The 11521-nt window shown below is 39.2% G+C and overlaps 1 long non-coding RNA gene across 5 annotated transcripts in view; it reads left to right on the top strand.

The window, feature by feature from the left end:
• Positions 1-421: 421 nt before the first annotated feature.
• The window catches only part of LOC111554634, a 28379-nt gene continuing 17279 nt past the window's right edge, over positions 422-11521 (top strand). For 4 of the 5 annotated variants that reach the window (XR_002735298.1, XR_002735297.2, XR_002735300.1 and 1 more), the window contains exons 1-2: positions 422-568; positions 5173-5235. This is a non-coding gene — a long non-coding RNA (uncharacterized LOC111554634). Of the gene's footprint in view, positions 569-4102; positions 4183-5172; positions 5236-11521 lie in introns of all 5 variants that reach the window. The other variant, XR_002735299.1, reaches the window with a different exon arrangement.

The raw sequence follows: 11521 nt of genomic DNA, 5'->3' as shown, positions 1-11521 counted from the left end.
AGGCTATAGAGATATTACTGAAGTTTCCCTTTATCTATTAACGAATAAGAAATATGTTTCCAAATCAGATGCTAAAATTCCAGGAGAATGTTTGATTCATGGTGGTACTGGTTCACTTCCCCGTATAGTAATAATAATATAACAGTAATAGTACTAATAGTTGTTGTTTGTGTGGTTAATGTTGTGACTGCACTAGGGGCTTTCCACAGTCCAGAACCTGGTCAAAATATTTGCTATTCAAATAAACTATTTTCCTGTGAATTGTCTTCATTACCATGGAAACGCTATTGCAGCCCCTCTGAATTGGGAATGGCTGGCATAGGAGCAGCCCCAGGAGGGTAAGGTCAGGACCACGCAGATGTGACTGCTGCTCTGCTTGCCCCGCAGTGATAAGGGCACAGCTGTGGGAAAGCCAGAGCATCTGCTGTGAGTCACCAAGTGCAAACAGGATGATAACAGAGTTAGGCTCAGAAAAAAACATCCCTTCGGAGACACAGAAGGCAGCACACCACAGAACACTGGCTCCTTTCTACAGAAAAAGGAAACCAAGCAAAGTTCCTTCAGCAAGGTTGGCCTGTGCTTATGTGTCTGTTTCCTTCTGTCGGGTCTAGTTGGTCCCTATCAAAGCAGAAGTCCTTTCCTCTGAATTTGAGCTGACTTGAAGATAGGCTGGATGCCACTCACCGCATCTGCAGAGACTCCAGAAAGAGACTCCCTTCCTTTCCCTATAGCACTCCATATATGGCTAAGGCATCCAGGCTTAAGGGATTGTGGTTAAGATCAGATGCTGGGTTTCCTGGAATGGACACTGGCCATCATTACTCATGAATCAAGCCTTCCTCTCTTAAGGGTGCCGGTCTTTTCTATATATAGATTGTTTAACTGGGGCTACGTTTATCCCCTAGGGAAGAAGAGTTGCATATAGAGCAGTAAGGATTTTTCCTGAATTGACCCCTAACTTATTAAGCTTTGGAACAATCTATTTTTCATGACTTAAGTTTATAAAATGTATACATACATACATACACATAGACACACGTGTGTGTGTGTGTGTGTGTGTGTATATAATACATATCTCCATATATTTTAATACTATTTTTTCCTTCCCCACTACATTCCTAACAAACATTTTTCTCCTCTTTTCAACTTAATTCCATGACATATCCCACTGGCTTCTCTTTATCTCCTTTCTTCTGCATCATTCACATTATTCACATTTGTTCATCCTCTGGCTTATGTATTACTACATTCAAATTTCTTACTAACAGATTGTAAAATACTTTCAGTCACATTTGCTTGCATACCTTCACTCTCACCCAACTTCTCTTTCACACACAAACACACATAATCACACATACACACACGTACTCTCCAGATCCCAGTCTGCTCTTGGTTCCTCGGGCTGGCCTTGACAGTCTCCAGCTAGTGTAGCCACTGATTTTTTGCTACCAATAGCCAAAGGCATAAAACAAAAGTGGGCTGGGGCCAGATGGAACTAGACAGTCGTGGAGCAAGTTGGCAGAACACTAAGGGGAAAGATGGTTCTAAAACCTCTTCAGCTGGGGCTGAGAAGTGCTGGGGCAGAAGGAGAGAGTGGGAAAGCCTGACCTGGCAATCAGGACACCGAAAGCCACAAACAAGGTGTGGGTTGGTGGGTGGATGGCGGGGGTGCACAGAGGTGTTGGAGTTGAAAAGAAGCTGAAGTAAGAAAAGTTAGAAATGATCATGAATTGATTACTTATTACCAATTAGGCACTGGGCTCTACATTTTCAGATATTTATTGTTTACTTTTTACTGCAAACATCTGAAGGAGATGATCATTATTTTGCAGATGAGGTTCAAAGAGTATAATATGTAACCAGCTCTGTATAGACAAAGTAGAGGATTTGGGTGCACTCCTGCTTGGAGCAGTGGTTTGAATCTATTTGTTTTCATTTAGGATACTCTTGCTCTCATTCACATGTTATGGGCTGGCGATGGTGAGAAAAGGGAATCGCTGTGTGTTGGCATTGGGAGATGGTATTTAGCTTCAGGAACACCTGCCCAGGCCTCTGAAGAACAGACACTGGAAACCAGAGGCACAGCAAATATCCCTACTTCTTAAGCAAAGATGGCTCATTGTTGCCCTGCCTTTCGCATACATACTTCCCAAAGGCCAAAGCACTGCTTTAAAAAACAAATGAATGAAAACAAAAGACTTTGAGACAAGGTTTTATTCCATGCTTAGTCCTGACTTCCAGAGGTTGCCATGACCCCACGGCTGGAATTGGGATGTGCGGAGTGGCACTGAGATGGTAATATGAAGGAAAGGGTGGGTTAATGTCTACGTTCCTGTGGTAAAGAAGATACAAGCACTGCACTGAAGCTATCATTAGCAAAACTCCAACTCAATCAGTAGAAACTTACATTTGCCCATATGATGTCAAGTAATTGACTCAAATTGTTATACACTTATTCTATGAAACCATTAACCACTTAAACAATGAAAACCATTGTTCTTCTATCAAAAATAACTCTGCAGACTGGGTATAGTGGCCCATGCCTGTAATCCCAGCTCTTTGGGAGGCTGAGATTGGAAAAGCACCCAAGCCCAGGAGTTCAAGACCAACCTGGGCAACAAAGCAAGACCCTCATCTCTACAAATAAAAAGTTAGCTGGCATGATGGCATGTACCTGTGTCCTAGCTACTTGGGAAGCTGAGGCAGGAGAATTGCTGGAACCCAGGAATTCAAGGATGCAGTGAGCTATGATGGTACCGCTGCACTCCAGCTTGGGCAAAACAGTGAGACCTTGTCTCCAAACAAACAAACAAATGAAATCTCCATGATTAAGAAGTGATATTGTTTTGATCTGTGTTCCCACCCAAATCTCATGGAATTGTAATTCTCAGCACTGAAGCTGGGACCTGGTGGGAGGTGACTGAATCATGGGGAAGATTTCTCATGGCTTAACACCAGCCCCCTTGGTGACAGTGAGTTCTCCCCTTCCTTCCTCCTGGTCTACCAGCCATGTAGGATGTATCTACTCCCCCTTCACTTTCCACCATGATTATAAGTTTATCCTGAGGCCTCCCCAGAAGCAGAAGCTACTATACTTCCTATACAGCCTGTGGAATTGTGAGCCAGTTAGATCTCTTTTTATTATAAGTTACCCAGCTTCAGGTATTTCTTTATAGTAATGCGAGAATGGACTTTGAACTGGATGCAGCAGCTGGATAGAGCTTTGTGCTGTGTCCCTTGAGGCAAGAATGAGTGTGTTTTATGTAAAGGAAGAGTTGGCGTTTGGTGAACGAGAAGAGCCGACTATGTAAGAGACTGCTTTGTGTCTGCCAAAATCGTCCTTTCCTTTGAGGGCCCACAGGTAGGCTACAACTGAATTCTAATTAATGGAATTGTGACCATCAAGCACTTTCCCTTCCAGCATAACAAAGGTGAACACTGTGACCTTGGAGGTCATGTATCAAAGTGGGGCAGGTCACAAGATGGAAAGAGCCAAGGTCTCAAGTCACTATCTGAAAAAGAGCCTTCCATCAATTGAAAACTCTTATTTTTTATTTCATTTGAGTGGAATATTAACTTCTATCATATTTGAGCCATTTTTTTGTAGTGGCTACATCTATATGCTTTATGTCAGACAGATAAATATAGAAACTAAGCTCTCAAGTATGATATGAGTACTAGAAATTAGAAGTGTACAGAAGGCAGACTATCAATGACATATCTAACTAGTTTTATGGCTTTCTATTCTCATCCAGATGAGTGATCCTACCTCATCTGGGATCCAGCTCAGGAGATTGTTACTTAAGGCTTTGGAGCATTCGTTGCTGCTTTCTATATTCTTGTGCTTATGGATATTGGCCTGATTTGAACACACAGAAATAGAAAAATGTGATCAAAACTCCTCTAGGATGCACAGCTCGCCCCCCTTAGGAAATCACAGCTCTTGGAGGCCATAGTGAGTTCAGCAGCTGTGATCTGCTGTGTTCCTGGGCCACATATGTTGAAGAGATGCTGTCCCCAGTAGGCCTCAGACTGAAAAACAAATGCAAATTTGTTCTGCATTTTTATAAAATGCTCCTCTCTTCCACACTTTTTTTTCAAGTTGAGGCCTCCTGGGAAGGAAATCGGCAAAGGACCCACTTCTGCCTAGACCAGACTAGAGCTGTCCAGAACAAATGCAAAGTAAGCCACGCATGCAGTCTTAAACTTCATAGTAACATTTAAAAAGTGAACAGGTGAAATTAATTTTAATAACATATATTTAACCCAGTGCATTCAAAATATTATCATTTCTACATGTAATCAATATATTACGAATGAGAAATTTTTACCTTTCATACTAAGCCTTTGAAATCCAAAGTGTCTTTTACCCTAAAGTGCATCTCAGTTCAAAACAACCACATTTCTAGTGCTGAACAGATGCATGTGTTATGTGGCTGCTGTATTGGATGGTGCAGGCCTAGATGTCTGCTCTTTTCTGGGGTCAGTAGCACATTCCTCTAGATTATTGCTGCCCAGAGTTTGTGAATTTTTTTTTTAATGGCATCTGCTGCTCTAAGAGGAATGATCATTAATCACAGCACATGTTGTGAGCTAAAAAGAAAGAAAATTTCCTTTAGGGATTTAAATTTTTCTCTAGAGATTCTCACGCTCTCGGGCATCATCAGAATGAAACAACCTAAATCCGTGAGTCAGCCCATCTTCACTATCTTCACCATATCCTCAAGCTATTTCTTCCTTCAGATTTCCATTTGAATTGGAAAATAACTCTCTCTCCATGTCGCTCTCCCTCTGGGGGTGTGTGTACTGTGTGTGTGTGTGTGTGTGTGTGTGAGTGTGTGAGTGTGCGCACGCACATGTGGGTGTGGGTGTGACTTTTCTGGGCATTTTTAATGCAATTTCTGCAAGGAAGTTGGGAGGCTAGCACAGCATGGTTAGACAATATTTGATATCAAATATTCTAGCTATGCCCACCTAACTGCTATGTGGCTTCAGACAGCTTTTCTGAGTATCTGTTTTTTTCAGCTCTAAACTGGGGAAATTGATATCATTTTGTAAGAATTTAGTGAGGAATGACATGTGACATATCCATGATGGGCCTGGTAAAATGCATGTCACAGATCATAAAGGATCTTATGTGATATACAAAGGAGTTTCAATCTTATCTTGCAGGCAACAAGAAGCCAGTGAAGACTACGAATGAAAAATGATTTGATCATATTTTCCATTTATAAGGTATTTCTTGCTGGGAAGAAAACTGAATATTTTTTTCTTATAGTCAAGCTTTGTCCCAGAAAAAAAGTGTTTGCTTCCAAATCTTTCAAATCTTTTCTTTGCGTAGAAAAGAATCTTGGCTAAGCTTTAAACTGGATTTTTCTGTATACCCAGAGGTATCTTTGAATGAATAGATTTAACATCCCATTAGACACTTCTGCCTCTTGCATTTAGTAATTTGAACTTTTCTTAGGAATATACACACAATAATATTACAGGCATGATTTAGAAAATAATTTATTACTACCTCAGTGGGTTTTAATATATCATCTTGGGCCTCTTTAATGAGACACGTTATGACCCTCAGACCAGATAGTTCTAGACTAGATGATTCTAATTCCCTTGTCATCTTAGTCTCTCTAGGAATCAGTGGAGATTAAATTGAAAGATAATTGAAAAAAATCAAAATTGATAACTGAAAGACAGCAATCGAACGGATTCATTTTCAGAACGACTGTGTAAGGACAGTGCCAGCTGAAATTTTCACTTGTATTTCAGCAAAAATCACAATAATTGAGCATGTTTCTTAATTTGGGGGAGCTTATTCTTTTTAATATCTTAACCTTAGAGAAACTACCATCTTCCATGGCAAACATCATAAAGCACTGGGGGAATCTGACTCTGGATCTACTCTACACTGCTTTTCCCATGCCTAGAACTGAGAATATAAAAATTCTACTCTATTTATTGACCTTTATAGGTACAGAGTGTATGTGAATCTAGGGGAGAACATAAAATATAATAATGTCACTCAATTTGACTATGGCTGGTGAGATAGCCCTCATTCAGCAAACTGTTATAGACTAATGAAGAACCTGATGCATAATGATAAATATGAGTATACAAGGTATAGCATTTATAACTTGTGCGCTTAAACCAACTCGGTAAATGTAATTGAATCTTAGAAAACATTATTCAAATCTGAAGTGTCTGTCCATAGAAAACAATGAACCCCAGCCAAGATGGATGAGGGCCAAGATGGCAACAGTAATTTTAACCGTACAAAATGAGATTAAGTATGCAAAGGAAATTTGAAAGTATAAAGTATTATTTCAATTTGAGGAGTGATTATAAAATAACTCCTTTAATGACAGTACCTTGCAATGAATGCTTTCTTTTGGGAGAAGATGTGAATCATCTGACCTTTCACATAGTAAACTTTAGCAGAATCTCAGAGTTGGCCAGATCTGAGAAGCCACAGCCCATCATAAAATTCTATCATTTGTCTTATAACAATAAAGACTCTTCCTCTATTCTTTTTAGTCAATCATATATATATATATATATATATATATATATATATATATATATATACACACACACACACACACACATACACACACACATATACTTTATATATATATACTTAAAGCCTCAGAACTGGAACTCTTTAAGAAAGTGAGATAACTCATTCTACTGTAGTTTATCCTTAAAACATAACTTGATATTGTTCCAAGAACAGAATTTTTTTGTACTAAAAGAGATAGTTTACAGAAAACAATGATTTTGCTTGCCAACATTGTGCGCAAGGAATTTGTTGTTTATGACCAGTAAAGGCTTATGAAATGTCTAAACGTACTTTCTGAAAAAAGGATTTCTGGTGGAGTCATCATGCTGTCTTGACTCCCAAAACTTCTTCCCAATGTGTACATAATTCATATTCATGCAAACCAATCCCAGGCCTCTTTGCCTAGAGCCTAAAAGAAATTATTCTGGATCTAAAAAAATTTGGGTTTATTCAAAATGTAAATTACTAAAAACATCTTTGCATAATGATGCCTATTGCCAATAATTAATTCATTAAAACTCTAAATTTCTATGTACAAGATGCTATCCTTGACACCAAAAATTCACACCACACACATATGTAATATATTAGATGAATAAAATATTAATCACATATTTAATTATATAATATATAACTACACACACACACACACACACACACACACACATCTTCCAAGCCATTTCATCCTAGCTAAGGGGTAAAAACAGAGAAACAATAGTTATACATTAGTATTCCCATGGTGCTGACCCCTAACAGTTTTGTGGGAGCTCCAAACCCCTCTCAAACTCCTCCCAGACTATTCTAGGAGTCCTAAAGAATGCCTCATATGTGCTTTGTGCACTGAGCGTCTGGGCTGCCATGCAATGTCTCTTCTCCTTCTCTCCAGATCCAAGCCACAGAGCTAGAGCTCTCTATCTCCATCTGTGCCTAAGGCCTCAACAGAGGCTGCCAGTGCTCAGTGTTGGGGAAGGCACCTGCAGATTCTCGCACTCATGTTACCAAAACCTGGAACTCTCAATATCCTTAAGAGATTTCAGAAAAACAACCCTTTTTGGTTTTAGAGTGCTCTTATTTTTTAAGCCAAATTTATTCTAAGCAAAAGCCTAGAAGGGCTGAAAGTCTGGTAGTACCATTACAGTGTTCAGGATTATCCACAGTTCTTGTCATTGAAATTGGTGTATCTTAGTTTCCTCTTCTCATAGAGCAAGTTCTCTCCTGAGGGAATTCTTGGTCACTGAAGCAAACAGAGAGCTGAAGAGCTTATGCCATTAGTCTCCAGGGAGCCCTGATTTCTAAGGAAAGCACAGCTCAGGCTCAAGTTTGGGCCTCATTAACAGTACAACTCTACCTGCCTTCAAAGGCCATACATTCTATGTGTGATAGACACACAGGCTGACCATTTATTCCAATGTACTGTGCTGATAGATACAGTGGAAGAATATTTTAAGAGACACTTAGCCAAATTTGAAAATTCTCAATGGACCTTCTCAGAGATATGATGCCCAATTTAAGGCTTGAACATGAACACAGTATATGTTTTTTCTATTTTCAATGGTGCCAAATTCTCCCCTCCCAATCAAGATAAATTAGAGAAATGTGAGAAATTAAAATAGAGCCCCAGAGTCACTGGGCTCTAGTTTTTGGAAATGGGAGGCATAGAATGGCCTGAGAAAGGCTCACTTTAGAACAAACTTCTAGTCTCTGCTGTGGAGACAATGACCTTAACCCTTTAGCTGAACAGTCCAGACTTCTGCTGAAACACAGGGACCTCGCTGGGTCCCTAGAACACTGTGTTGAGACGGATGCTCACACAATGTGTGGGGCTTGGTTAGCAGGGCCTCTGTGGGCGAAGAGCAAGAAGAAGCAACAGGAATGCCACGTAGTTTCTCACCCTACCTAATTTCTGCATAAACCTCAAGCCACATGTTTTCTACAAGATATATTAGCCAAGTTTGTCTCTACTCATACTATTTCCCCAAGAATCAACGCAACCGTTGACTCTACAGTTAGCAATGAACTCTCAGCCCAAGTGGTTTTATTTTTGACATGTGGGAATCCTTTATAGTTTTCTAAACTATAAAAGAAATATATGGCCTGAATGAGATAATTACTTATATTTTTCTTGAGCTGATACTTATTTTGGAGTTTAGCTAATTCAAAATATAATATGACCCATTGAAATGTAGCTAAATTTTTAATCATAAAACCATTGACTACTTATATATTTTCCCATGGGCAATTCTAAAGTGAGTCTTCTCAAACATTTTGCCTGCCAGGACCGTTAGACTGAGTGTCAGTTCCAACCACACAGGGTTGAGGAGAAGTGCTTTACTGAGGTGTGGAACACAGCCTAAGTATAGGCATTAAGACATGGCACTATCTCCAAAACTCCATATGAAACGCTTTGTGGAGGAGACTCTTCAGAGGCAAAATTATGAAGCCTCGAAAGCAGAAAATGAGGCATCTCTCTTTGTACATCCCCAAACCAAGCTTTGCCCAGTGTCCATTAAGGTTCTGATTGTTTTTTTTTTAACCCTTTTTCAATCACATGGACACAAACACATAGACGTGCACGTTTACACTCAAAAAGAGCCTGGCAGAGCAGTGAGCAGTGTCTGGTCTCTGCTTTTGTGTTAGAAAAAGCCTTATACACATGAAAACAGTATGAAGCTTCCTCGAAAAATTAAAAACAGAACTACGATTTGATCTAGCAACCCCGCTTCTGGATAGATATCCAAAAGAATTAAAATCATGATCTGAAAGAGATGTTAGCACTGCCATGTTTCCTGCCACATTATTTGCAATAGCCAAGATATGGAAACAAACTAAGTATCCTTTGATCAGTGAATAAAGAAAATGTGGTATATACAGTAGAATACTCTCCAGCCTTGAAAAGAAAGAAATCCTGCTATTTGTGACTACATGTCACAAATAACCTTGAGGACATCAAGGTTAAACCTTGAGGACATCAGGCTAAGCGAAATAAGCCACGCATAGAAAGACAAATACTGAATAATCTCACTGTTAGGTAGAATCTAAAAAAGTTGAACCCAGAAGCGGAGAGTAGGACAGTGATTGCCAGGGGCTAGAGGTTGGGGGGAAAGCAGGAATGTCAGTCCAAAAGCACAAACTTTCAATTATAAGATGAATAAGGTCTGGGGATCTAATGTGCAGCATGGCAACCATAGTTCATAAGACTCTATTGCACACTTGAAATCTGCTAAGACTAGACCTTATTTTTTTCTCACCACAAAAAACCTAGTTATATGAGGTGATGAATGTGTTAATGATGTGGTCATCATTTTACAAGGTATACATATACCAAATAATCACATCGTACTCCCTAAATATATGGAATTTTTGTCAATTATACATCAGTAAAGCTGGGGTGAGGGTGGGAAAGAAAAGAAGCAGGCAGAGAAAACTCAGCTTAGGAAACAGCATATAGAGAAGTCACTGTGTCAACTGCCTGGGCGTCCTGGAAGTATTTTCATTGCCCAGAAGAAGGTCCAAGGAAATAAGAAATAAGAAAGACCCCACAAAAGCTCTCTTTCTTTTATTTTTCTTTTGCAAGATCATCACTCTCGATGTTGCAAACCAAAGTATGATTTGAGGTGAACTGCCCATCTGTCACTCACCTCCTGTCAGCTGTCACCCAGCTCACGGATTGGAAAGAACACTAGGGCATTGGGTCTAAATTGGCCAAGGGGTAGGAAACATGGAGCAGTCATAAAGGGAAAGTGTTCAGGCTCAAAACAAGTTGCTAGGGGGAACCATACAGGAATCTGTGTGAGGCAGCTTGAAAATGTTTATATAAAATGCAGCAAAAGTGGGAGAGAAGAAAGCCAAATAAATCCGTGCCCACAGATGTCCTCACATTTGAAGAGGGATTTTAGCAATTAAAAGTTTAGCAAGTGTTTGGGAGCCAGAAGTGGGAAGTTTTGGAGTCCCAATTAGGAGATAGATATAAAGTACTTCCAATCTGGAGACTGAAAAATCAGAAATAAAAAAAGGTGGTCGTTTCAGAAAAGAGATTTTAAGGTTATTTCTAATAAAAGCCAATTAAAACAAAGCATAACAACAACAAATTGTTCAAGACCCTTTGACTTTGTTGATTTTTTAAAATTTTATCTCTTAAAGGGTAGGTCTTTTGCTTTCTTGACTTTTTCCCTAAATAAAGAAACAAATACATGTATTAGAGAAATACATGAGAGAGAAAATGTGTTTGAAGAATGTTTTTCAAAATAGGACAAGGGAATAGAAAACTCTCTCCTTATAAGTTGCTCTCAGGAAATGTTACCTTAGTATTTGCTATTTTAGTTATTTTAATCAACTGACATGTTTTTTAAAGTTCTGGCTTAGAATAATTATTATAATGAGTAAAAATGTGAGTGAGTGCTTACTATAAGTATAAAAAAGATATAGAGAGTAGGTTCTATTTTAGTCCTACTTCACATGGAGGGAACTTAGGTTAATAACATTTTTGGGGGGTCACACATACAGCAAAACAGTAGCTGGAGCTTGAACCCTGTTCTTTCTCATAGCAGAGTCACACAATTAACCATGAGTATAAATTTTCAAACTCCACGCCTCTTAGTTTCATGTGAGCTGTCCTGAATTCCCCGTAGCCACAATGTATTTAAATTTGGGCAAACACAATGATAGTTTTCACTGAAACTGCAAAACCATTATCCTACAGGAGACAACGTTCTAAAGGTTCAAGGCATTAGCTGCTAGAAGTGAAGAACATTGAGCAGTGCGTAGAATACTACGTCAACCAAGCAAAGGCCATTCTCTTGCCTCATACACTTTGCTTCTCTTTGACAACAGCGGCAACCTTCATTCCAGGGTCTGACACAGTTTGGGTCACATAATAGTTGCAAAATACACATTTTGTATTCAGTAGGTATTTTTGAACTGAAAATAACATCTTCCACAATCTCTGCCCAGGTGTCACTT

Source organism: Piliocolobus tephrosceles, chromosome 6 (genome assembly GCF_002776525.5).
Source record: "Piliocolobus tephrosceles isolate RC106 chromosome 6, ASM277652v3, whole genome shotgun sequence".
NCBI lineage: Eukaryota > Metazoa > Chordata > Mammalia > Primates > Cercopithecidae > Piliocolobus > Piliocolobus tephrosceles.
The sequence above is the reverse complement of the archived record's forward strand: the minus strand, read 5'-3'. Positions and strand labels throughout refer to the sequence as shown.